Source organism: Apteryx rowi, unplaced genomic scaffold (genome assembly GCF_003343035.1).
Source record: "Apteryx rowi isolate R43461 unplaced genomic scaffold, aptRow1 scaffold_83, whole genome shotgun sequence".
In the NCBI taxonomy this organism is placed as follows: Eukaryota; Metazoa; Chordata; class Aves; order Apterygiformes; family Apterygidae; genus Apteryx; species Apteryx rowi.
The window spans coordinates 282383-309633 of NW_020451127.1; the positions used below are offsets into that span (position 1 = coordinate 282383).

Consider the following 27251-nt stretch of genomic DNA (forward strand, 5'->3'; position numbering starts at 1 on the left):
CTGCCGGTGCCTTTGGGCTCCGAACGGGAGCTCGTGGCTCCGGAGGCGCCGCTCGAGCGCCGGGAGCTCCGCGGGGCGCGCCGGGCCCTGGGTGCMGCGCTGCGGGGTTGCGGCCTTCGGGTCTGCGCGGGTGCGTGTTGGATTCGTCGTCTCTAAACACACCAGATCTGGGTCCAGTGGGGTTTGGTGCGTGTCCTCTTGTTTTGCTTGTTTTCTGGGAACTCTTGCTCAGGTCGCTGCTTATTTTATTTCTTTCCCCTAAATCCAGTATGAGCATTAAGGTTCTTCCTATCTGTAAGAATAAACTCATTTGTTTCAGCTTTTTTTTTTCCTGTGTGTGTGTGAGGAGCATGGAAGCATTTTTTTCAAAAGTTGGATTCCTGCCCTCTGTAGGTCAGTAGTCTTAGCTTAAACTGCTAAAATTGTATCTGAAAGACTAATTGAATAGTATAATAAACATCTGAGTACTTTCCCAATCTTTAAGCTTGTGGAATAGCAAACCTCTCTCTGTCCCTCCTTCTCCTGTTCCTGCGCTCGTTATGCCATGTGCGATGTCGACGTAGCTTCGTTTTGCAGCCTGGAAAGACAGGACCGTGCTGGAGCTCACGAACTGTAGAACTTCTTTCCTCTTTGCTACGGCTTGGTTATTCCATCTGCTGTTAAATAGTGATATAATTTACTAACTTTTCCTTTATTTGAAAAAGTCATAATTCAGCATTGTTTAAAGCAGCAAAGCAAGCGCTGTCAGTCATGATAGAAGTAACCACTTGGCCAAGCAAACCTGGCTGTGTCAAAGTTGCTTGAACTCTTCCCCCCCCCCCCCATGAGAACTGGTGAAATTTCCGATTATCCTTTCGGATGTGTTTTGGAGCATCTGTGGATTTTTGCCCTGCTCAGATCAAAACAGATGGGTGTTTCAATTTTAAAAAATAGCCCGACTGATGTGGTGTTGCAATAGCAGCAGCATCCTCTGTCTTCTGTTTTCTTTGATTAATAATTGTGTTCTTGGTGACACTAATAAGCACAAAGATAGAATAGTTGATCTGCTTGTGAATGTGATTGCTGACTCCAGGACTGAAGGACACTGATACTGAATCTGGTATACCTGTCTCTACAGAAGTGATATGAGGGATATATCAAATCATACACAGATGTGTCAGTGATTTGATGACCATGGCACTCAAAGTTCAGCTAGACCCCAGCCTTACCGCTGGCACAGCTCTGTGGATCATCCCGCCCCAATCCTCGAGTGATGTTAGGGGAGGATTAAGTCACTGTCATCTTCCAAGAACAACTAGAAGCCTTTGGGTAGCATGCTTATGCCAGCGGATATGCGTTGAAGCTTTGATATCTGACTTTCTCAGCTGGACAGAGTTAGTAGCCTTTGGGAAGCAGTGGGTTAACATGGTCCTAGTCATTGGCGTGTTGAGCAGCACGGCGCAGCGCTGGGAACTGCGCAGCCTCACCCTTTGAGGAGATCCGATCTGTTTTAACAGGTTGCCTTGTTTGTCTGTGGGAAGCTTTGAAGGTTTCGAGTGGTGTGTTGTGGTGGGTAAATGCAGCGTTATAGCCCTTGCCCTCCGCTTTGTGAGCGCTGGTTGTGGGCATCGCAGAGAGCGCAGGAGAGAGCCCAGGAGGTGACTAACACGAGACACCTCCAGCGTGAACTGCTGAAACCAGCCTGGACTTAGGCTGGTATTCGCATGTGCAGTGCCCTTACTGTCCGGGTAAGTGTCACTTAAAGATGGCAATGCTGCTTCAAAAATACTTAGTCTTAGAGCGCTCACTCATTTAACTGCCGGGGACACTTGTTGGATAACATCGGGTTTCAGGTATTGTTTAAATTGTTCTTTTTATTGTGGCATTAAATTAAAAAAAACAGAAGCACAAGACAACCTGATCAACCGAAATACAATGGAAATAGAAGCAACTTCTTGTTTTTAAAGGGGCTGTGGGTAAGGGTGCATGGAGGGTGGGGATGTGACTTGATTTCCATTCTGAAGCCTGTTTTGTGAAGTCTGAATGCTTGGTTTCAACAAATGAATTACATATTCTTTCTGGTGTTTGTAAAAGGGCTGACACAGCCTTAATTTTAGTGAATAGAGCTATAATTATAGTTGAGGTCCCAACCCCCGTGGTATTTTAGTGGTTACTTCTCTTCCCTAGAAATAAATGAATCTGAGCTATTAAATCAGATTTGAATTCTAGTAGAGTTCAGGTCTAGTTTTAATTGGGACCCATCACTGTTAGCAAGAAAAGCCTATGCCTTGTTCTTGCTCTAGCTTATTCTTTTTAGTTTACCTTCTGTTCACTAAACTCTTTATCACTATCTTCAGCTAATTAGGCAGTGCTTAAGCTGTATTCGTCAGTACGTACATAGCACTGATGTACAGATTTCCAGATTCTGGTGTATGCCAAACTTATGACTAAGGGAAACCACTGGTCAGACAGAGTATAAATCTGTCAAGATGAGTTCAAACTAATTACAATTCAAGTGAAAGCGATGGTTACTTAAAAGCCAAGATAATGTATAACTGTATCTTGTTGTAGTCTCAAAAATCCCCAGTAAATTATTTTGCTAGTCAGGATGTAGATTGGAAGATAAAATTTGAATCTCCTCCTCTGAGAATTGGAGCTCAAGGCGTGTTACTCATCATGCTGTTGCCAGTCTGATTGTAGATGGCAGAATTGTGTTTTGTGGATGTGCATCTGGAGTCTCGAAGGAAAACATAAAGAAACTAATATTGCTTTGAATGGCAGATTATTTCCTGCAGCTTCGTTTTTACACCCCCTGCCCCACCTAAAATAGATTGATTTATTTTTTATTTTTTTATTTTTGTTTTATTTTATTTTTTGCTTAGTCAAATATCTGCGTACCTGGCTTCCCTGCTGACTTAACAGTGGTATTGAACTGTTTTTTTGTTGTTGTTGTTTTTGTTTTGTTTTTCTTGAGGGCAAACCAAATTACATTCGGCTGAACATCAGAGAAATGCAGGGGGCAGTGATTACCGTAGACAGTACGGTGGCAGAGCATCTTAAGCGTTGAGCCTGAGCCATCATCACTGCCATCATCATCATCTCTTACAGAAAGTTGGGCTCCCAGAAGAAGGGCAAAGGTGCTTCGGGTCAGATTCTTGAGTAGGTGGCGTAAAAGCTGGGTTGAACGAAGTACAGCCCATGTGAATAACGCTTACAGGTAGGCTAGTCTAGCAGGCAAACCCATGTTTTTCTCAGGGTAAACTTCTCCAGCCTCCTACAACTCAGAAGCCAGTTTAATGACTTAGTATTTTGCACATGTAAAGGAATTTCATGGTGGGAAGAAAAGGTCAGTGAAATCAATTGCCGTGGATATAATGCAAACTTTAACTTGGTAGCAATATGAATAAAACATTTTTGGCTCACACTAGCCCTCTGTGTTGCTTTTGGGGATGCTTCTTAATACAGTTTTTGAAATTTAAATGTTAGAAATTAATTCATTGATTTCTTTGTATTAAAATTGGGCTGTTCTGGAATTCTAACCTAAAGAATTTTGGACAGAGATTAGTGTGATGCTTAAATAGTATTTAAACTCTAGCATGTTTTTCTTTTTAACATATCAGAATAGTGTTATGGGTTATTGGCAAGGAGAAAAAAAAATTCCCAGACAGGATTAATCTTAGTCATCCTCTGAATAAGTTATAAATTGCATGTGTTGTCATACAAGCCCATATTCTGCAAACATTGGTATATTTGATAGCAGAGTGTTTGCAGTTGTTCTAGAAAACCTGTGGAACACTGTTAATGGGAAGAGTAAGTCTACTGCCTAGATTAATAATAATAAGAAAAAAAGGATGAATGACTATATATTCAGGCCTCATAATACACATTCTTCCCTTTAAATACCACTGGAAAGTGGGAGGATGGTGGGTTATTTATTGTGTTGCTGAACTTACATCTCCTCCTGGAAATAGGGAGGGAAGGGTTTGATTTCTTCCCTGCCTACCCAACCTCCTCAATATTAGAAGATATTTCTTGTTGCTCTTTTAGTCCTTCTCTGACCTCTTATGAGTTTTCTTCCTAGTGGAGAGTTGGTAGCCAATTTAGGAGCTCTCCCAAGGAATAGCAAGATATTAACTCTGAGATAAAGATAGTTGTGGCCGTGTGATTTGGACAGAGCTAGGAAAATAAACCCCCCCAACATCTTAGTGGCATAATCCAGGCAGATTTTTGTAATGCAATAGACCCTGTATTAGCTTTCCTTTAAAAAGCTTAGATTTGTAATCTCATGGAGTAGTAACGTTTTTGTAAAGAAATTTATGTGGAGACAGACAGATTTGGAGTTTTCGTGACCTGCCCCAAATGACTGCACGGGTACGGTGGGAGGTTCAGTATGTGGGTGGCGATAAGGTTAAGTATTAGGTAGATCCCGCACACGGGGCGACGTGACACACGCGGCATAGCCAGAGATTAAAACGGGATGAGCAGTTCGCTTATGCTGTGTGCCGGCTATCAAGCTACTCGGGTAGCCGCAGGAAGCTCCGAGGAGGAGTTTGTAGTTAATCACAGCCATTAGCATGATTAGGATCCTGCTTAAGCCTGTGTCGCTTGCTCCATTCCCCACCTACACTTTGCCCCTTTTATCCAGCGTGTTTGCAAGCATGAGCCTAAGACACACGGGGGGACGATGCAGGCTCAAACCCGAGGGATGGTCACTGGGCTCCTAGATAAGTGTAGTCATTCTGGGTTTTATACTGTTATAACAGGCAGCTGCTTTAGCAAGCTGTATTGCTGCTGGCTGAACATACAGTCTTAAAAATCAGCCTTTCATAGGCAGGAGATCCTGGGCAAGATCAGCGGGAATCCAGCTGGACATGAAGTAGGCTCGTCTTGCTAGTCAGGCAAGTGCTCATAGCTTGCTCATGTTCCCTATCTAGCGAGTAGCAACATTTTAATGCCTCCATCCATATTTGATGATGAAGTGACATCTTCTTTCTTTTGCTGGACTGGTGCTGCCCTTGACTTACTGGGAAGAGGCAGTACGGCCGGGCGAGTGAGTCACCCGCAGCTGTAATCCTGCAGCAAGATGCCCGGTTCTAGGCTGAAATGAGGCTGGGTGAATTGCTCGCACTTAGGCGATTTTGGGGATTTGGGGAAGGGCTAATTAGAACTGAAATAAGCCCAAAAAAAAAAAAAAAGGCGGTCATTCTGTAACTTCTTTGTTCAAAATCTCTCCCTTTTCAAAACTTAATTGTGGGGAAGATACTGTACGCACTAAAGCTCGATCTTTTTGGGAGAGCAGGCTGCTTTCTGCGCAGGGTTAGGTCATGGGTTTGCAGCGCATTCCTGCCGGGGAGTGAGTCACTGAGCCTTTGTGAAATTGCATTAGGGCTACATCATCGGGAAAGCGGCTCTCCGGCTCAGTTTAGGGTGTTGACACTTACTTTAAACAAAGTAAAACTATGAGAGCTTTTATCAGATGAATTTTAAAGTATGTTTACATACTCTTGAATTAAGCCTCCCGAAGTGCTAGAATATGAGATCGATTCCTACTTGCTAGTGAAAAACCGTTGGTGCTGGGGATGCTGCTTTCTGAGCATGCTGGGTTTGGTCTCTTCCCTCCCTCCCCACAGTGAGTTTTTGAACCCTTGGTTCTCAAACGGATTTTCGTGTATATGTACCTGTCACTCACTCAATGTTTGTGATGCTTAAAATCCCCTGGAAGGGGGGGAGAAACATGCATGTGCTCTCACTTTTTTTTCTTTCCCCTCGTCCCTCCTCCTCCCCCCCCCCCAACTAAGTTGTCACTTGTTTCTTGCACTTGCTGTGGTACGTTTGACCGTAGCTCTGCTACAGGTAGGGTGGCAGTTTGTCCTTCTAGGAGCTTGGTGCTGAGAGTGTGGTACCATATTCAGGCTTTTTTTTTTTTTTTCCTCCTATAACAGAACTTGTTTGAGGTTCCAGCCTGCTTCCGTGTTGCACTTCTGTAACGCGCTCTGTTATGTCAACACAGCTATTTGTGGACCGTGCTGTAAAATGGGTCAATGATCAGGTGGGATTTCTAGAGTTATTTTTAGGAGCTGAATCGGCTCCATTAAAGAGGAGACAGAACGAAGCAGTTGGAGAAGGAGATGCCAGCAATATGTCAAACTGACTTTCTGTTGTCGCAGAAGACCCGATGGAGAAGCACTGTCAGTGGTTTGACTGAATAAGAGCAGTGCAAAGCGTTGAGGCCTCCAGAAGAACCGTACATACCTTCTGCTGGAAAGGCAAGGCAGAATATTAACAGGAATCTGAAAGTTATGCTTTGGTGAGAGTGTTTCTGTCCTCCCTCCTGGAGGATACCACGTATTTTTGGAGTTTCTAGCTATTAGCAGTTGAAACTTGACTCAGCCTTAGACACCAAGAGCTTCTGCAAACGGCCGTTTGTAAGGGATTAGGCTAATGGTCTGTCTGCTCCATTAGGTGCTCTTGAGGGTGACTAATTCTGTCTGCTTAGGGGGTTCTCACATGCTCTTTTCCCATATAGATAATCACGGCTTGGTCTGCACCAGAGTAGTCCTGTGAAATTATTAATGCTTTCGGTTCTGAAATACTGAGAAACCCTACTGCAGACAGCAGCTTACAGGAACCATTTTTAAGAATAACTGTTGCCTCTGCTTGTAGGACATCTTAATGCCTACCTGTAGCCAGACTGCTGTCTACAGTCACGTTCCCCTTCTGTTGGAATGAAATAGTTTTAACAACAAAGATATGAAACTTAAGGTGGTTGTTGTTTCTTTTTTCTTTTTTTTCCTCTCTCATCCCTTTCCAGGCAAATCTGAGTAATCTGCTTCTCTTAGTCTTCTGACTCTGCAAAGGTTGCTCCTCTGTTGCTGTTTTGTCAAGCGTAGCGCTGCTCTTAAAGATGCTTCTGTGCTTATTTGCATAGAAGCTCTTAAGGAATCTCAGAGCAGTTTTACTGYTGCCCATAGATATCTAATTAATAGTAGTGAAAGTAGCTGGAACTTCTAAAACTCTGGAAAAGCAAAGACAAATTTCACAAGCCAGCTGCAGCAGAAGCTTCGAATTAGGCTCAGCAGACGTGGGAGGCAGAGAATGAGACAAAGAACTGAGTCACGGACTTTTCCTTCCTTCTGGCTTTTGTGGCAGGGGTGACTGATTTCTCTTTCGGGTTGTAAAATGAAAGCAGTCAGAAAAGGGTTCTGGGTGTTATGAGATAGATGATTTGGGCTTCTTACTCAGCAGGAGCTGTGGATTTTAAAATTATTCGTATATGCAGTAGTACCTTAACATTTTATTTTAAGGATCCAGGAAAAGGTCTTAAGACTAGTTACTGATTCACAGCTTCAAAAATATTACTGCGATTATACCTTCATATATGCTGATGCCTTTTCTCCTATCGCTGAAAAGGCAGAGGTGAACCCGTGAAAAGGAACGTGGGATACGAAAGGAAACACTTTGAAGGGTTTTATTGTTCTGGAGGGCACGCTTGGTCAGCACGGCTCATGGTCCTTCTGCCTCCCTGCTGGGTCTGCCCGCYGCCGCTGCTGGAGGCCAAGCCAGCTGCACCTACCCCGCGCTCGGGGACGCCTCCGACGGGGCAAAATCACGAGAGATCGCTGCCAGGGTGTCTGTAAAGCTGGTGATCAGCGCAGGCTTTCAAATCCCGACTTACRTGTGTCTGGTATCAAGCGTTATAATGTTTGTCACCTGATAGATGTGTCGGGTGGTGCTGCTGTGACTCTGCAAGGAGGGGAACCCCGTGTAGGATGCCGTGGGTGGCTTAAGCTACATTTTATGCAACAAATCTGCATCTACACTTGAAGCTGTARTATACTTAATCTTCAGCATTAATCTCTTTTGGATGTTTTTATCTATGGTTAAAGCATACGTACTTTTTTTTTTCTTAGATTGTATTTTAACCTGTTCAGCTACAGCATGAACATTAAAGATATATTCATCTTTTGTTCCTGAGGGCTGGATTTTTCTTTCCAGCTAGTCTTTTGGGTAAAATGCATGCGCATCTTATTTATTGCCATTGGGATTTGGACAGATCACGTAGGGCAATAGGATCAAGCGTCACATTGGGGATTACATATTTGTCCTGCGGTGACCCTCTTAGTAGCTTGCACTGGTATAATTGGTGAGTGACCAACTGGATTTATAGGGTTGCATATCTGTATTAGCTGTGTTTGATGTAACCCTAGCTTATTTGCTTTTGTGCCAACCGAATTTCAGATTAGGAATTCTCTTTTAAGGAAAGATCCTATAACTTGCCTGAAACTAGCATTTAGGTACCTATAGTTCTCCTTAAATATAATGGTTGTTTTACTTGGATTAATGGTTAAACATGCGAATGTAGATCAGTATTAGATGGCATCGTCTGGTCGTTGAAAACCAAACGTGTCCAATAAGCTGTATTTATTGTGAACTGTGGCATTAATCTGATAGGTGTTTAAAAAAACCCAAAAAACATTAGTCTTTTTATTTTTGTCATCAAAACTATAACAACTCTTCAAAATGATACAGAATCAAGAGTTAATATACTATTTCTCTACTGGCAGCTTTCGTGAGAATCCTTCTCCTGCAGTGAGCAAATACAGATGTTCAGGGGTTCAGCCTGGGCTGGAGGTGAGGCTGGGGAGTGCAGTGAAGCTTCTTGCAACCTCAAGCTTAGGAGCTTTCTTCAGCTAAGAGCTTAACTTGCCAAATCGCCCCTCGTGGCTGGTATGGCCAAAAGGCTTCCCCGTGGGCATTACCCTGCCGTGCGCGTCCCTAACGTCACTCCTGAAGCTCCTTCAGCGTCTGATGCTAGCTACTGCTGCAGACAGTAACTTCGCTAGGATTTTCTGGCTTCGTCTAGTCCGCGGTTGCGAACGCTTGTCTGCGTTCAGCGCGTGCTCCGCTGCGTTGGAGAGTCTGCTGGACTCGCTGTCTGCTGATGGGCACCTAAAGATGGGTTAGTTAAGGGCTGTGAATTGCACTGAACAAGAAAAGCTGAATTTGACAGCTTTAAACAGGCAGCTAGATTGTATGTACAATCTCCTTACGCATTCGAGAGGTCTCTAGTTCTAAAGCATTGCCTTGGGTTTTTCTATTTTTATTTTTTATCACCACGAGCTGTTTTTGTGCCCTAGGGTCTGCTCCGCTACCCTGCTGCTGTGCTCTGTCCGCTTCTGTTCCCTGCAACCGTATCGGCTGGACTCGCATCTGGCCTGCACTGCCATGTTCCTCTGTCTGTGTTTCTTGCCTACCAGATCCTGTTTGTAGGATATCCGAGTGCATTGGGTGTGGTTTTTCTTCCTTCTTCAAAGGTCCTCTTATTAAAAAGGCTATTTGAGGGTTGATTGGAGCATGTAATTTCATGCTCTTAGAAATCTAAACTCTGGTTGGTATCCGCTGATGCCATGTCTTATTTAAACACGTTGCAGACCTCTTAACATTTTCCCTTGGGGCTTGACTTCCTGTGATAAAATGAGATTTCCTTTTCAAGTAGATGGCCCAAAAGTGACACTGGGAGGAGAGAGAAATTATTTTGGTAGCTGACTGTCAGACAGAATAAGAAATCATGCTCAGGTTTGTGCTAGCAACTTGAACTCTCCCTTTGAAAAGTGAGAGGACTACGTTTCGAGTTCAAGCAGGGGAGAGACCAGATCAGAGCTGTGGAAGGGAGGTTCAGTTGTTAAGGACAGAGCATCCAGTATACTTCTTTAAAAGATTTAACCCCTTCCAAACTACATTTTGTCTCCTCAAATAAGAATTGCTGTGTTATTCTTATGCATAATGTATCTTCAAGTTTGAACTTCTAAGAGTCACGTTGGCTTTCACTTTTTTGACCTGAATGTTGAATATTTTTATTCTTAAGCAAGATTTTTTTGTTTGTTTGAGTAGTGCTAGGACAGGCAATTCATTCGCTTCACCTGYGTTTTTCTTTTCTCCCTTGCTTGTCTGGCTATCTCGAAAAGAATAGTGCGGTGGTCAGAACTGGCTTCCACGCTGTCGGTGGGGCAGTGTTGAATAGYAGCATTTCAAAAGCAAGTGCCTTTACTCAGCGGTGGTCGTTAAGGGACAGCTGTACGTGCACCCGGGGGAGCCGGCTGGGTTCCGGCAAAGGGTCGCCCAACATACCGAGACCTCCTAGTCTGCGCCTAAACTAGGAGCTCGGATCCAGTGCTGCAGCCCAGCTGCAATCCATGGTGGGACTGACTGCTCTTGTGAGTGTGAGGTTCATGTGTATTCGAACTTGGGGGGAGGAATGGGGGGGAGATAAATGCGCATATATATATATATATATATATACACACACACACATATACACAAATCTATAAAAATCTATGTAGGGCTTTTTTTAAGGGCTTTAAAACTGATGATTAATTCCAGATTTTAGTCCAGATTTTAATGATTAATTCCATGTTTTATTGTGTAATGAGATAACTTTCTATCTTTTTGCTCATTGTGTTTTTTACTATGTTTCTCTCTTGCTGTTTTCATGTCTTGGACTGCTTTGTGTCCCCCCTTGCCTCGGGGAGGGAATACAGAGAGACGAAACAATTAACTTAATTCCTAATTCTGTTTTTCTCTCTTGCATCCTAAATAAGCTGTGCTAGAATGCTGTGCTTTGAAATAGTACTGACACTTCAAAGTGTCATCTTCAGTGAAAAGAATGGGGGAATTTACTTCTCTTGCCCCCGATTTCAGCCTGCGCTGAAGGCAAATGCGATGCTGTGTTGTGAATAATACATCTGTAGCTCTCTGGGTAGGGTCTGAGGTCAATAGATCTAGATTTTCAGCAGAGCTCAAGTATACTGGTAAGCGCTCTGAACATGGGGCATCCTGAATGTCATATCATCTCAGCACTTCCCACTCCCTCGCCCCCCAAAAAGTAAAAAGGGAGGGACTGATTTCTGTGGGTGTAATGAGTCTGTATGATCGGTCAAGGTTGGGCGTTCCAGTCCTTAAAGCCTGAACTTGGAGTCGGTAGCGAGACCATCCCTAAACTCCGTTCTTTTGTCAGCTTCCTCGTAAAGAAACCACATTTGGGGAGTGGGAGGAATGCAGATCGTCTGCGGGAAACGTTCTTGGCATTGCTGATCAGCGCTGCTAATGAGAGCGATGCTCCCCGTCCTCTGCTAACGGGAGCTAAATGCCCACCGATGAGCTCCTAACACCGCTCCGCGGATGGCACAGCCTGCCAGGATCACACTCCTCCTGGTTTTGGTGCATCCCACGGGCAAGGTGCTCTCCCGTGGAGCTGGGAAATAGGAAATAGGGGCTGGCACTTATGCAGCTTCATTTATGAATTCTGACAGAGCCTTTAGCTGCTTTTTGTCTGTGATATGCCYGTAGAAACCCTGAAAGTACCTAAGATTGAGCAAAACTAAACTCTTCTTCTTCTTCTCAGAGTCTGGGGTATGTTTATTTTCTCTAGTATATAATTTATCTGTAGCCTTATTTTTCGGCAGCCAGATGTGCTGACTGTGCCTGTTGTATTTCCCCAATGAAATTCTTTGGCAAGCTTTACGTCTTCTAATATCATTTTGAGGTGCTGATGTAATCAAATGGTTGAGCATGGGCTGAACATAAAATTATACAGTGCAAAACTTGCTCTTAAAATCTGTATGGAACTCAAACCTATTTGTTCTTTTTATATATTTTTACAGTGTGCATGTGTTATTTAGCGATCTCACTTTTGGTTGAATCGAAGAAATGTCAAGTTGATTTACTGAGTGCTTAGGGGGTTTTCAAGGCTGGCGTGTGTGTGTATCTATAGCATCTCATCAGAATTGTACCAGGAGTTATTTTTGCAAATGTGTTCTAATGAATTAATTCAGCGCAACATCTGACTGCGAGCTTGAAGAGGTTAACACAGTAAATGTATAAGAATAGGTAATCGAAATCGCGGTGCATTAGAACGTGCTGACTGTAGACCTGTAAAAACATGCATTTTCCCAATAGTTGTTGTTTACTTGAAAAAAAAATCACAGTTTATAAATTGAGAAATAATATATACAGAGATTGACAAGCTTTCTGATACAGAAATGTAAAACAGAGGTTGTCTCTGATCTCAGATACCTTATCTAGCACATAAAGATGCTGCTCAAGGTTGGTCTTTTTCCTCCTCTTCACACTAAATTTTTAACCTATACATTTAAAGAAAAGATAAGTGAATTGGAGGACCTGTGTTATTTTGCTGATAAACTATTTTAATTTTCTAATTAGAGATGATTGGAGCTAACTACTTCCCTGTAGACCACTGATTTCCATTAACTGTAGCTCTTTTGCAGCCGATAACCCTTTGCTGCTCGGGGATCACTAGTCTTTGCTCTCTGAACCCGCAGGAGCTGTTGTCGCTGCTGCAGGGAGGCACGGGCAGATTGCACAGAGTGGCTCTGCAGGACGAGGCGCTTTCGCACAGCTCGTTTCAAGGCTGCTCTTGATAAGGGATGGCAACTGTAGTTCCCGTGCGTGGGAAGAGATGGCAAATAATCGCCGCTCCGTGCTGCTCATTATTTGATGGACCCCTCTCGTGCATTCCTACTCGTTTCTTTTCAAGGCTGAAAATCCCTGGTGTGTTTTGCCTTCCTTCCTAGCGGAGCTACCACGTACTTCTTGTGCTCCTTGTAGCCCCTTTCTGTACCCCTTCCAAGTCTATTTTATTATCTTTGAGATTGGAGTAGAAGAGCAAACAGAAGTATGTTGCATTCAAATCGTGGTGCGCTGTGGATTTACAGAGCAGCGTAAGGTTTCCTGTTTTATCCTTTACTTGTTTTCTGGCTTTCCGTGCTTGGGTGGTGGTGAAGTGTGTGCTTGCTTCTCTCACCAACTTGCAGTGGAGCCGTAGGTGTTTACCGGTGGCTTTTGTACCGCAGCCTGCTTGTGGCCCAGGCTCCGTGTGTGATTCTGCGTGTGGTTTAGGTGCATGGTATGGGTTCTTCTAAACAGGTCCTTCATCCACATTACCAGCGCTGACCTATTGCAGCAAAAAATGCTCTTCATCCAGAAGGCAAATAACTGCTGAACAGGCAAGACTGATGTTGAGGAAACAAGCCGGCTCCAAAGGCTCCATAGCTCTGCASAAAAAAGATCGTCTTGGTTTGCTCTGTTACCTTTGTCCTCCCAGCATAACTTATCAAGCTCCCAGCCTGCCCGTCATGTTAACCGCCCTCGTGGCCCTGCTTATCTCTTCTCTTCTGAAAGCTTTTCTTTTAATATTACAAAGTGCAGGAGCCGTAAGTTTTGGATTAAAGCTTTGCATTTTACTTTTCAGACGCATAATACCGAAAAAGTGCATGTTGAAGGTGATGTGTTTCTTGCGGGGTGTGCGGTGGGCAGGGGGTGCGTGTGTATGGCTTTTGGTTTTTTGTCTGGAGGTTGCCTGGGGGTTGTTTTTATCTTAGCTACTGGGTTTTTGCTACATGACTCTTGTTAGACTACCCCTTATTCTTAACAAAACAAAAAACCCACAAAAAACACAGATCATTCAAGATGCCCATTGGATTGATCTGATTAAAGGCTGTCTCTCGCTTTCATGTTTCTTCTGGGTAAACTCTAGGTTAATGGAGTGACTCATTCACTCTGCCTAGCTAAAACCAAAAAGCCGGAGAGGCCAGTGAATTCCAGGCAGCTGATGGGTGATGAAAGGAGGAAACCAGCCGCAGGGTCAGACCTCCCAAAGCCTCTGTGCTTCCCCCCGAGGAGTGAGTTGCGAAGGCGCCCTGTGCCCCACTAGAGGTCTGTGCCATCGATCGCTTCCTCGACCATACTCGAAGCTTCTTTTGATTCCCAAATACTGCATAACCTCTAGTTTGCTTGCCTTGGTTCTTAATTTCTATGGCGTAGCCAGTAATAAATGCTGCTGCAATTATGATCCGTTTCAGGTATGTGCTATACAATGACAAATCTTAATTCTACCTCCATTTTTCTCCTGCTTCTTGGGGCTGAGATGAGAATTTTTATCGCTGTGGCAAGGTGCTGGGCAAGGGTCAAGTACTGGAAGGTTCAGATGTGCGGCAGAGTGAATAGGACACTTGGGTGGCAGGAGTCTTGGGTCCTGGCGTTGTGTTCAGAGGTATTCTTGCTTTCATCCAACGAGCATCTTGCACGAAACATGGAAACGCTTCTTGAAGCAGGAGTCAAAACTGAGAATGCCCAGCTTGGAGGGGGATAGACAGCATGAGCCTTGCTGGTCTTTCAGGTTTTGCAACRTGTGTGTTCTTGGCTTGCTTACCTGCGGAAGCCGACCCCTGCGCATGAGGAGTCGGAGGCGAACGCTTGGCTGGCAGCGTGCTCTCCCGAAGCAGGTGGATGGGTTTGAATGCTTTCAGCCTGCGGAGGGAACTGAACTGGGATCTCCAGCTTCCAAGGTGTGGAGTCATCTTCACTTAAAATTGGGGCACCGTGGATGCTTTGGTGCTCTTTGAGCTTAATGCTGTTTGTGCGTGTTTGGCAGGCTCGGGGCGTGTTTGTGGGATCAGCTCCTCTGGAGGCCTGGGTGGGGAAGCCAAACTTGTGAGTCTAGAACAYGTTGGATGTTCAGCTCGGCCAAGGTGCCGGCGCCATCGGGCAGGTAAAACATCAGCGCCATAAACAGTGAAGCTTTGGAGAACGTGGCTGTCTAGAGCCTCTCGGGCGCTGGAGCAGGTTAGGTAATTTTTGTTGAATTGATCTTTTGAATGTATGTGTCCAAACTCCTCCAACCTGAACTTTAGGAGCCCAAGGTCAATTTTGGGATTTTCATCAGAAAAAAAAGTTAATATGGACACTTTTTTCCTTTTCCTGTTCTTTCCTCAGCATCCTATTGCTTTTTCTGATTTGTGCTCTTTTAGAGCCTGTTCTTCTTGCTCGTTCTTCCAGAAGGGCACCTTGTGCTCTAGCAGTCTTCTCCCTCCGTACTGGCGTGTTCTTCAGCCTGAGACCAGGTTTGGGCAGTTTAGGATCTTTTCTCCTCACTTCTGGAATGAGTGCAAAGCACAGCTGAAGTGATGTTGGGGAGTCTAAAGCATCACTRCTTTTCTTTCAAGCACCAAGAAAACCAAACAAAAAAACCCTTCCCAGACCCTCTGATAGCTGGAGGAAGAAGTTGATCTGTTTATCGTGATTCTAATAACTTGGCTAAAAGTTGTGAAAGGTCTCTTTAGCATTCTGAATCTAAAGAGGTAGAAACTTAAATAAATAAGATCCCTAGGGAAATACTGAACACTTCCTGATCAGTAAAGCAAACCTTTCCTTGAAACTTCCTCTATACAAATTAATCATAAAGTGTAGCTAACTTCCTGAGGTACAACAACATGTAAGTTTTTTTTTTCTTTTTTTGGATAAAGTTTGCTGTTAGGAGTGAGGTCATCCTAGTGAGCAACTGGTCACTGCACAGTGCTCCAACTATTTGCTGGAACAAAAGTACATTGCACTGACCCCCGAATAGCGTGTTCGCTCGTGTGATGCTCGAGTGGAGCTGTGCGTGCGTTCGGGTGAGTCGTCGTACGGCAGCAGGGAGAAGATGCCACMTGTATAGCTCTTTCCTTCAATTGAGAAACAAGATCTAATCGTCCAGGTGGGCTAAGCAAGAACGGTTTCCTGTGAATTTGATGAATCTCCTGTTTTTCTGGCAATCATGTTCATTTAAGACCATATATGGAAGCTTAAATAAAAATAGTATATCGGTGCTCTCTAACTTCACTTCTAAATTACTATTTGTTTATTTTAAAGCTTAGCGCAGCGAGTCGATCAGCCTTCTGTTTAAATGCACCCATTTGTATTCTGTACTGAACTTCTGCCTTGCCAGAGCGAGAAATTAAGACCTCTCTTAAGCGGGTTAGATTAGTTTATCTAATGTTCCCTTCGGGCTTTTAATTATGTTGTCGCAGACTTGCGCAGCAAAAAGGTTCAGTGATTCCTGCAGCTCCTGTGCAGCGCTGCTCGAAGGAAACCGCGATACTTTGACTGCTGAGTGTTAAATATCAGCGCGCCGGTGCTACGGTGGGTCGGGTCCGCTCGCCTTCTGAAATGCAGCCGTGGGTAGGAGGACTCCTCCTCGCGCCCCCTTTACCGTGCGCTTAAGAGTTCGAGCTGCTTCTCCTTTGGGTAGGAGACAACTGGATTTCAGTAAAAGCTCTGGAAGCAATGGAACTTTATTTGGGAGCGCAAGCTRCTGTACTAGGAGACCTGTGCTCTTTTTTTTTTTTTTTTAAATACTGAAACTAAATTTTTCTTTAAAACGTGCAATTGACTGGAAAAATGAGCAAGAGGAACAGAGGAACACCCTGCTACTCTGTTCCTGTGAGTCTTGGGGGTGTCGACAGCTGTATCCGTCCAGCTTACTGCCTAACGTGCCAGAAACATGATCTAGTTTGATCCATTTTRGGTGGGTTTCAAAAATGAGCCCCGCTGCGCCTGCAGTGGTAGCAGCTCAGTGCTAGTAGGCTGGTTGATATCTCGCTCGCGTGTGATTATTTGTGGTCCTTGGAGGCGCTGAGAGCAGCACGCCGATTCCCGTGCAGTGTGCGGGGAAGTCAAGAAGTCTGAGTCTGCCCAACCGCAAATACTTTTATTTCGGTCAATTAATGAAATGCTGGCAATTGTAAAAATAATGGAGTTGCTTAGGGGGCAGTGTATTATACCGGCCTTCCTTTGCTTGGAATATGGCTTAAAACCTTGGTGGAAGAGTTCATTAGTAATTTCAGAACTGTAACAGCTTCTAAATCTCAGCCCAGTAGGATGGACAGTATCTTGCCTAGATGTGGTGAAGTTTGAGCACAAACCAAAAAGCCCAAACAAGCCCCCGCGCCCCGGCTAGCGTGGGCACGGTGTTGTTACACACCTTCCGTGTTGGCCCTGGCTGTCAGGCGTGTTGTGCTGACTGGTTTCGCTGTATTCCCACCTCCTTGTTGGGGTTCATCGGGGGTGAACGTAACGTTTGGGAGGAAAGCCGTGGGTGCGGAGGTGCTGTTAAGGTATYGGTCTGTTGAAGGACGGGTGGTGAAACGGCCTCGGTGGATCCCACCAGTGAGCTCGCGACGAGCGTTGAACGCACCCCGGCGTGCGGCGTTCATACATGGCTCGTCCAGGAGCCGGCCTCGCGGGGCCGGCGCCCCAGGCAGACCCCGGGTGCGGGARCAAGGCCTCGGCTAGGACGCTGCTCTCCTCCGGCGCTGGAGCAGCTCTGGGGGCCGCTGCCTTGGCCGGCCGAGGCCTCGCTGCAGCGGAGACGGGAGGCGTCGCACGCGCGTGTGTGCACCACCTCCTCTCCCATCCGCAGGCCTCTCCGCGCCTTCCGTGGCTCTGCAGGGCTCCGGCTCCCTACCTGCCGAGCAGCAGGGATCGTATGCGTGAAGTGCGCTGCTGAAAACCGTTTTTATCAGTAATCTGAAACACTTTCATGAAGGAATTGTTTTCATCCATTCATRCTACAATACTTACTGCAGTGTGTTCACGTAGTTCTTGAATTCCAAAGGCTTTACATATAAAATGGGAATTTATTTGAGATTTTTAAGGTAGTAAATCTGTGCACTAGTTTACTTGATCATGATGCAGCGTGTGCATATTGTACTTGATGGGAAGCTGCTGCTGACCTCTCTGCGTGCCGAGAGCAGGTACCACTTGTCCTCGCTGAGCGTGGAAGGCGGCTCCGGGGGTCCGATGCCACGTGAGCTAAGGGCAGCGCTCGCTACAGCTCGCGCTCGAGGGCGAAGCCGTGCTCCCTTCTGCTTAGGGCGTCATTGCTATGACGACGCTGAAAAACTAAACCTGCCCCTCTGCTTTCAGTGCAAAATGGGGTCTGTGGGGAAGCAATTTGCTAAGCGCGCTCTCGCTTTTTTCCCCCTCTAGTCCTTCTCCTTCTCGCTTCTTAATCGCTGTGACTAGATAGCAATTTGCAAAGACGCAGCAAAACAAGAGTAGATGGGTCTCTCGGGTTCCCCAGACGTTCCTCCTCCTGCTTTTGCAATGACCAGAACTACTGATAAATGTGACTCTAACCTAACAGCGCGTTGCAGTGTCTCGGAGCAGGGGGCAGAGCGAATGCTGGGTGAATGGATGCTCCCTTCCGCGTCCATCTCTTCCGAGCCTGTCTGCATCAGATGCACCGTTCCATGTGTCRTGTCTCAAATCTTGAAATAATTTGTCCATCTGTTCTGGTTTAACATAGCTGTCCGCGCCTCGTTGTAACCTGTTGTCATCTGCTGCCGGCTACTGAGGCTCCGTCCCRTGTTCCTTTACGCCGAGTGGAGCAAAGCTGCTCTGAAGGCAGTTGCATAAYGGGAAATTGGTGCTCTTTCTCTATACCGGTTAATATTTTGCTAACTTCAGAAACATTCTGCCTTAATTGCTCTTCTACAGTTGTAAATAAATATCTGGAGGATTTATCAGGCGAGTCAGTCACCTTTGTCTTCAGTTTGCGAAGGCGTGATTCTTTGGTTTGAGAACAACCGTTATTTTTATGCATAATGTGTTAATGCGCTCTAGCTCCRACTAAACATTTAAGTTATGTGCGAACTGGCACTGAATGTTGTCCTGACTACTTGGTTTTTGAGCCCATTTGAAAGCAAGGGGAACTTAACATTTCACATATTTTAAAAGAAAAAAAAAGAAAACATAACAATCTGAGACCAAAGGACCGTTCCTCTTGGTTTTTTTTACGTCACCTCCGTGTTAAGACTCTTATGAAAAAATCCCCCCAATATTGTCCCTATTCCAAACAACTTTCCCTCTTATTTTAGGTGCACTATGGCAGTGACAGTAGTGAACGATGGAGAGGGGACATAGCAGAGTGCACCATCCTGCTCTCTCATCTTGCACCTTCTTCAAGAATGCATAGTTCATGCTCCATTTTTCCTCCCTTCCCTTTATTTAAATACTTATTTGAAACTATGATCTCAGTGCTCATAGGTAGGATAACACGTCTATAGGTATGATAGTACATCGTGCAGCCTGTCCCGCAACACCGTTGTGGGAGAAATGGGGTGAGACAGGCTTAGTTAGGCCTTGGAAATGTGATCTGCAAGCTAAAAGGCATATAACTCGATCTTAACCCTATCTGGCTACACTGTTCTGACCTTTACCTCCCCTTCTTTCCTTTCACCAGGTACGGATATTACTTTCTGCTTACGTCTTACAGAACAAATCCGCTCTCATCTGCTCTGATTTTAGGCAGGAGTTGTAAACATTGGCACCGTATGATTAAAAAAAATGGGAGAATGGCTGGTTCCTGAGGCTTCCCAGCACCCCCTAATTCCTGAGCACTTGCTTTGGACATGAGTGACAGAGAACTTGAATGATCTCAGTGATGCATAGACCAGAGCTGTGCCACTCACTTCTGAGCTCCGCTGCCACGGCGTGTGGTTCTAGCTCTGCCGGAGCGGTCGGGAGCTGCATCCCGTCCCCACCGATGGGAACTGCAGCGGTGTTTTAAGGCTGGTTCTGAAGCACCGAGGAGGGCGGTAAGGACTGCGGGACCTTCCACAGGAGTGCAGGTGGTCCGCGATCTTGCAGCGGCCCTGACAAAGTCCGTCTGTGATCAGGCTCCATCATGGAGGTCATCGTTTCAGTAGCTTTGGTGTCTCAAAACACTGACATTGCACGACTGTAATGCATTTAGTCTTATCCATGTAAAGCTCGTGTCCTCTGAAAACTTACAGGGTATAGCCATGTTCTGAAAGCTCTTGATTTTAATTGATTATAACACTGTCTCAAATGTCTGCTGTATTTTCAGTCATTTCTATTAACTCTTCTGCTAAAGGATGCCCTGTAGTCTAGAAAGAAATATTTTGMTATTAGTGAAACTATATTCTGTCTGTGCTACTGACTTGTTTGCCRTGCAGTTTCCATGTGCTATAGAAGTACAGTGAGGATCTGTAGTTCTTCACTGTGGTGATTTGAGGTGTTCAGCAGTCAGATGCACTGGATCGTTTCAGCTCTGAGCAGGCTGAACGTTGTGTTCAGAAAGGTAATCAGTCCCTTTGCAGCAGCGCTGGAGCTCAACTCTTTGCCCGTTAGCTGGGAGCCTTGGTGCCTGTTAATTGGTCCTCTCYGCTGGAGTCAGGCTGGTGACAATTGTCTTGGAGACACATGAAGCCGCAGCTGTGCTAGCAACGGATTCGGAAAAAACAAGCGGAGAAGAACAATGATTTCTAGCACTTAAGTAGCAGTGATTGTGTGGGTGTCTTGTTTTAATTTTTGTTTTTTGCCGCCTTCCTTCTGATGCATTTAGCATCCCCTGAGAAGGCAGAGAGAACTATATTGATTACGTGGAGACTCCAAACCTGTTATCTTYGTGCATGGAAGAATCAAGGTTACTGATTTTTATTCCTTTTTGTTCTAGCTGCATYGCTGTCTGGCAGCGTTAGACGCTGTGTTCCCTCTATTGTCTAAAAGAGCTGATGATGCACCTTCTGTATCGTTATTGGCTAAGTAATAGTTTGTAACGGGCATGAACCGAATTTAAAAGTGTTTGAGACGAGGGCGGCTGGTCCTCTTCATCCACCCTTTCTAATGCAGGAGCTGGTATGTGCAGAGGAAAGGCTGCTTTCCCGCTTTCATCTGTTTTAAGAAATAGCTTACGTGTGGCTTGCCCTTGGGAAGCTTTTGTTGACCTGTGACTAATGAGGCGTGTTAGCTGTTTCTGATATGGTCTTATCTGGCTGCTCTGACAGCGGTCCTGCTGGTGGTACCCTTTAGAGCCGTTCTGCTCAGCTTAGTGTCCGATTTCTGTAACGGAGAAACGAGGCAGTGGAAACTAACCCGCGGCACTCGTGTGGGCAAAGGTAAGAGATAGCTGGCGAAGGAAGATAGAGTTTCCTGTAAGGCGGCATCTGTGTTYAGCCGATTCTAGAAGAAGCAGTCAGATAAGCACACCGGTTCCTATCACTTAAGTAGCAGTGGTTGTGTGTGTTGTGTCCCCCCTTGCTCCTGTTCCCTGCTGCCGTTTTGCCCCTTGAGAAAGCAGGAGACTGTTTCCATGAGCCGTGTACATGAGGGCATCCATCTCTTGAAAATGTTGCCGCCTACTATGTCCTAAAGTGAGGTTTGGACAGTAAAGCGAATATAGGACCACGACAGAAGGCTCTGTGTTGGGGTTTGTTGTGGAAACATGTGGCCTTAAATCAGAACTGCTCAACGACCTCTTTACATAAAGAGCAATTAGTTCTTAAAATATATCACCATAAACAAAGGAGATGCCGACTTTTCTCTTGGACCCCTGAGTGGATTTGTCCTAGTCTTGCTCACCTTCCAAAGCGATGGCCTTGGTGTGGGTGTGACTGCCTGATCTTTTAAAGACGTGATTAATACCTTGCTCCATTCCACTGAGGTTAAATAGTTAAGATGAAGATTTAAGTTGAACACTTGCAATTCATGGGTTATTCAACCTGTCAAACTGATTTGCTCAAATGCTGACRTTTGTTTACTTGGTGCACAGCTGGGCGTGAGAATTTTCTCTAAATAAATGACCTTTTTGTACATAGACATCTTCTATAAGAATAATAATATGTACCTCTTGGAGCTTTTAACCTAGGATRCTAGTCTGGCTGCCGGGATGTATTCTGCTTCGTTTCAGTACTTGGTGGGTTTCTTGGTGTCTTGTTTTGTGTTGTTTCCCCCTCTCCCCCCCAAGCATTCAGTGTTAAACCTACTGTCATAAATAGGTGTCTAGACTGAAAATCAAAAAATCAAATGAATAACAAATCTCTTYAAGACAAAGATACTTCTAGTAGTTGAAGATTTGGGCAGTTGCTTGCYGGGGTGAAGAAGCATGGGTTTATGCTACTGCCACATGCGAGCTCAAGTCCCAGTAAAATGACCTGTTTGCAAGCACTAAGCGCACTTGAACTTCAGAGGGCACCTGCTGTTCGGCATGTGGATCCTTTAACATAAAAATTATAGTGGCTTGGTAGGGTTTTTTTAAGGTGTGCAGAGCACCTGGAGTGCTCAGTGAAGTCAATTAACAGCATCTCTGAGGGGTGACCTGCAGCTGGGCAGCTCTTTCCTCTGCCCTCATCATTGCCAACCATATATACTAGCAGTCTAATCCTCTCCATCCTGAGCTTGCTCCTGCGGGAATGGCAATATAAGAGGAGGATTATGACCTCTGCAGGAGACCTGTGTGTGTGTGAGAAGTTATTAACTGGTAATTGTGGTGCTTAAGTTATGAAAGTTGGGAGGCATCACCCTTGAAAGCATAAGTAGATTTGTTTAAGTCTCATGAATTTTCACACTTTATTACAACAGTAAAACGTCTCGGATGGGTCAGAATTCTTATCCAATAGCTGTTTGCTTTAAAACTCTCACCGTGGTACCTTGTCATCGTTAAGACGGCCTCCTAGGCCCCAAGGAAATGGGGAAGCCTAATGTCTGTCTTATTTGCCCATACTGATACATTAAAGAATGTTTTCTGCAGCATCAGCTAACCCAGTCTAATTTTGTAAAGTTGCTTTTGGCACCTGCGACTTTCTTCTTGTGAAAACTAATTTCTTTTCTTAAGGAAAGAYGAAGTGTTTCATAGCCCATGTGAGCTTGTGCTTGTTCTCCATTCAGGAGCGCATAACTGACTGCGTATATTTGATCAGCATTTAAACATACAATGTGAATGTGTACATCATCACTTACCATTTCACTGGCTTTTTAATCTACACAGTGAGAATCTGTCATCTGTGAAAGTGGAAAGTAAATAAACAGACCTGTTCTTGATGTGTCTCGAGACTTACTGTATTAGGGTGTGGAAAACAACAGTGGTATTCTTTAAATTACTTGCAGTCTGAAAGTATGTAAAACGTGGATGAAGCAAGAAGAGATGTAGACTTAGGTGTCGAGAGCAGTCTACTACAAACTGGCCACTGATAAGCCTGCTTCGGGTTTGTTTGCTGTCCGCTGGCAGATGGAGATCAGCGGAGGCTGCTGGGCTTTCCGGCAAGCTGGAATGGTGCGAGTATCAAAACAACTTCTGAGTAAACGTTCTCGATTCCTTGTAGCCTGGAGTCTTTGGCTGTGTGAGTAGCMGTGGATAAATGATGCTTGGCCGCTTCCCCTAGCACTGGCATACGGTGTCCCTGCTGTTGTCTTTCCAATGCTTCCTGGCACAATTCTTGGCCAAGGCCRAAGTACTGTCCCAGACAGGCAGTACGTGGATGGCAAGAGCTAGCAGAGGCCAGGGCCGTTCTCAGGAGGTGTTTGCCTGTAGCTGCCCTGGTCTAAAGAGGAGGACTTCAGAAGTGGGAATGCAGGCTTCTCCCAGCCAAGAATGGYTCTGGGCACGTTAAGTCAACTCTGCCGTTCCACCCAGCAGTGGAGATGTAGCCTTAATTTCCCTTGGACCGTAGGAATCGCAGTAGGCCCTAAAGGCTTCCATTAAAGGAAAAGTGAAGTTTTGAATAATACGCTGTTTTGGGTGTGTGTTTAGTCCTTCTCAGGTGATCATTAGTGCTTAGCCCTAACTAAGGGAAAATGGCCACTGGCTGAACTTCAAYTTAGTGTAATATAACTGCAGTGTGTTGCTATTTCATACTTCAGGACTTGACTGAACTTGGAGTTATTTACACAAAATAGTTGTCATCTACATTGTATCCCAGGTCACATGCAGATGACTTCAGAGTTAATTTCTGATGAGTTCTGTATTCACTAAATTATTTTATGTGGTATTTCTGATGTTATTTTGCAATGTAGTTATAAAGTAGCTGCTGTGTAAGCTTAAAAGATCAAAGAGGTGTTTGGGACTTCACAGCGGTCTTCTGCTATTTTAGCAGATGTTTTGTATGTGAAAGAGATCATAAAGCACAGSTTAATTCTGTTTGTTTTTAAGGTGCCTTATTCTAACATGCATACAAGTGAATCTTTAATTATGAGTTTCCCTAAAGCAGAGATGGACATTTTTAATAATTCTTTTTTTTCCCAAAAGAACGGCAGRCTGTGCTGGATAACGCTGTCTCAGTGTGGGTGTGGGCATGGGCATGTGCTCTGACAAATAAGCCATATGACAGGAGCCATCGTGGATCCGTATGGGTTAGGTATAACAGTAGGAGGGAGTTCCTAAATTTTTGATAACTTCATTTTTAGACGTAACTCAGCTGGGCGGAAAGTTTGCTGTTTAATGTGTTATTCCAAAAATAAATATTTTGGAAGAGGATTGATGTGATATTCTTGATGTGAAAGTTTTTTTTTCTTGATGTGAAAGACACTTTTTCTTATCCATCAGCGTTCATGGAAGGAATTGGTCAGAAATCACTATTCTCTTTGAATTTGCATGCCCTGAATTCAAATTAGAACTGCTTTTACCAAAACTACTCATCCACGCAGGAAGCTGGAGGTGCTATTGTGAATGGAGCAGTGATAGCTAATTTTAGCTAATTTAGTCCTGTTAGCAGCAGAGTTCTTCAGCTGTGAAGGAAGATACTTTGGTCTTGCTCAAATCACTTTTTTTTTYCYTYYTTTTTTTTAATTGAGCTTCTAATGAAAGTTGTTTTCTCCTTGCTGTTTTTCACTAAGGGCATTATCAGCTCTGGGGCTTTTCGTGGGTCTGAGGGTTTTTTTGTCTCTTTTTTGTTGTTGTTTTTTAAAGATCTATCTGAAAGATGTGAYGGAAGCAGTTTTTGCTATTTATAGAAACTGTTTAATCTCTGCCTTTTGGGGYTGTTTTCTGCCTCTCATTGCATGTATTAGGTCTTGTACTCCCCCTGCCCTGCTCCTGCTCCTGTGGTTATACGCTAACGARCCAAAGGCGCTGGCTGCTGAAGGGCTTTCCTGGTAATGAGCACTCGTTATRTTGCCCGGCCTTCCAGGGTCGTTCTGCAAGGTCCTTGGTTGGTCCTTGACCCTGACGATTTGGAAATCCATGTGTCGCACTTGCAGTTTTCTGGAACCGCTGAACGTTGTTTCTGTAGTCAAGTAAGAAAATCCATGGTGCTATGAAAACATCTGTGCTCGTGTAGCTGCTYRCTTACCCCCGGTTGTGTGGACATCRCTGTTTTTTAACCTTGTTGACCAAATTGCTATAGAAAACTATATGTCGCAGGCTGTCCTCTTTCATAAYGACTAAATGTGGGTATCGCTGAAGAATACCTGCTCTCTTTACCGTTGAAGACCTTTATTTTTCCATGGGCTCCCTGTAATTATTTGGGAAGTATCATCTCTTTCTGTAAGTAGTATATGTTGTGTGACTATAGTGAATGTCCCTGACTTACTTCTCATGGCTTATTTTCCTGAGAAGACTATTGAGTTTTGGAGTTTAGTGGAACTCCTTCTTGTGTTTTGAAGACTCTGAAAATGATTGGAGTCCAAACTTGGGGCTTTCCTCCCCCTTGGGAGAAGCYCTACCCAAAAGTATAGGACCAAATCCAAAAGCAGTCTCTCTTAAATACTGTCGGCTTTATCTGAGGCGCCTTCTGCAGGCGTGGGAAGAGGAATTTGTCTCTGAGCAAAAATCCATTGAATGTTTGGCAGTGGTAGGCATGAAGAAAACAAGTCCACCATATATTCTAGAGTAAACACTTGCTTTAGGAGCTTGGCGAGTTCAGGCGCTGGCAAGGAGCCACGGTAGGGGATTGTGGCTATGAGGGCGGTTTCTCTTGTGTCAGTTTTTTGTAGCTAACTTGCTGCTAGTGTTTCCCCTCTGGGAGAGGACTGGGATGAAAATCTGAGGTGTCTGCGTGTCTGGGTTTCCTGACCACTACGCGCAGGTAGCTCAGGGTCTACAGGACTTTGCATCTGAACCCATGGTGTTGTCAACGTACTGCTGCTTTGCCTGTGCAATRCTGTAGCTGTAGTGTGTGCCATCCTCTTTAGCTTTTCATTTCAAGTGATCTTCATGCACCATGCATATTTAAGATAGGCAAGTATTTAAAGGAAGCTGTTTATCTAGAGATGTATAAATAAAGCATGAAGGGTGGGAGACATCGGAAGTTTAAAGACTGAGTAGTTTTCTCTCCCAGGACATGGGAAAATGGACTCTTCTGACTTGTGGGGCTAGAAAACAGAAAATGTTGCTTGTTTAGAGAAATCTAGTGAGTCTAAAGGCATCTGATACGAAGAATGACGCATTCTTCCTGTTACAAACTTAATTGAGCTGCGTTACATTCCACTTAGCTGGGGTAAGAATGATAATCCTGAACGTAACTGGAGGTTCGTTCTAATATCTCTCTATCTTTGGCAGCACAGCAACATTAAACCAGATTGGGGCAAGCGCTGTTCATACATAAAATACAAAATTATGGGGGCTGGAGACTGTCTGATCCTGATAGCTCTGCAAGGTGGATGTAGGATAATCCCTTGCTTGCTTCTGCCTCTCGTTATTGGTGCTTTACCAAGGGAAGGCACGTGCTTTCCTCATGGACCAAAGAGGCGGTAGCTTCCTCCTCCTCCAAAAGGACTGCTGTTGGTGGCCAACGAATAGCTGCTACTTAGAGTACTAAGAACCTTCACAATACTAAAATCCAGAATTGAGTTGTTAATGTTTACCCTGGAATAGGTATATAATTTTAAAACTGAGAATAGCTGTTGAATCGTAGCTGGGATGGAGTTAGTGAACTCTYGGGGGAGAAGGTCGGGGACCGGGTTGCGGGCAGAGAGCGTAGYGTTTATTAATGCGATGCAGGCAGTTCAGTTGGTGACAGCAGTATCTGCCTAGAAAACCGGATGGAGCTAGTGAAGCCACTGAAACGCTCAGTTAGAGAAGTGAAAGGAGCTTGGGAACCGGAAGAGCAGAGGAACAAGAACTACTGGCTCAGGATGCGAAACTGGGTATTGCAGGGATGGAGCAGTGTGCATAACCGCATACCGAGCGTTACCTGTTTGCTGATAGTGTAGGCAAGATAAATGAGTGGGTGTCGTGTGGGACGTAAATGACATAATAGGCTGCTTTTCCTATGTTGCATTGCTTTTCCAGGTCACTTGTACAACARTTGTGTTGGGGAGAAGTAAGGTTGCAAACTTGGGACCAGGGTTGCAGTGTATAGACAGATGTTTCTAATGGAGAGATCTAAAAGTTCTTAGTAATGTTTCTCTAAACTGGAAAACAATTACAGCTAATGGGACACGTAATTCAATATTTGCTGGGCAGGTGATGGACTTTTGCACAGAGTAATAAAGATTTTTTTTTCCCATTCACCAACAGTTCAATATACTTAAACCAAGTGGTTGGAGTCTTACTTAGTTTATTATTTGGTTGGAGCAGATAATGACCATCTCTGATTAGTGTAAGACCTAGGACAAAAAAAAGAAAAATTAGCCACTGCTGCAACTCTAAGAAGTCTGTCAATTTGAGGTAAGAAAGGTAGCTTATTTAGAGTTTTTGC

General features: G+C 44.6%; 1 protein-coding gene across 14 annotated transcripts in view; it reads left to right on the forward strand.

Moving 5' to 3' along the window:
* The first annotated feature begins 110 nt into the window (after positions 1–110).
* The window catches only part of MAP4 (microtubule associated protein 4), a 145842-nt gene continuing 118701 nt past the window's right edge, over positions 111–27251 (forward strand). For 5 of the 14 annotated variants that reach the window (XM_026089727.1, XM_026089725.1, XM_026089729.1 and 2 more), the window contains exon 1: positions 133–186. The gene's annotated coding sequence lies outside the window, so the exon portion shown is untranslated. Of the gene's footprint in view, positions 187–27251 lie in introns of all 14 variants that reach the window. The other 9 variants (XM_026089732.1, XM_026089733.1, XM_026089734.1 and 6 more) reach the window with 6 other exon arrangements.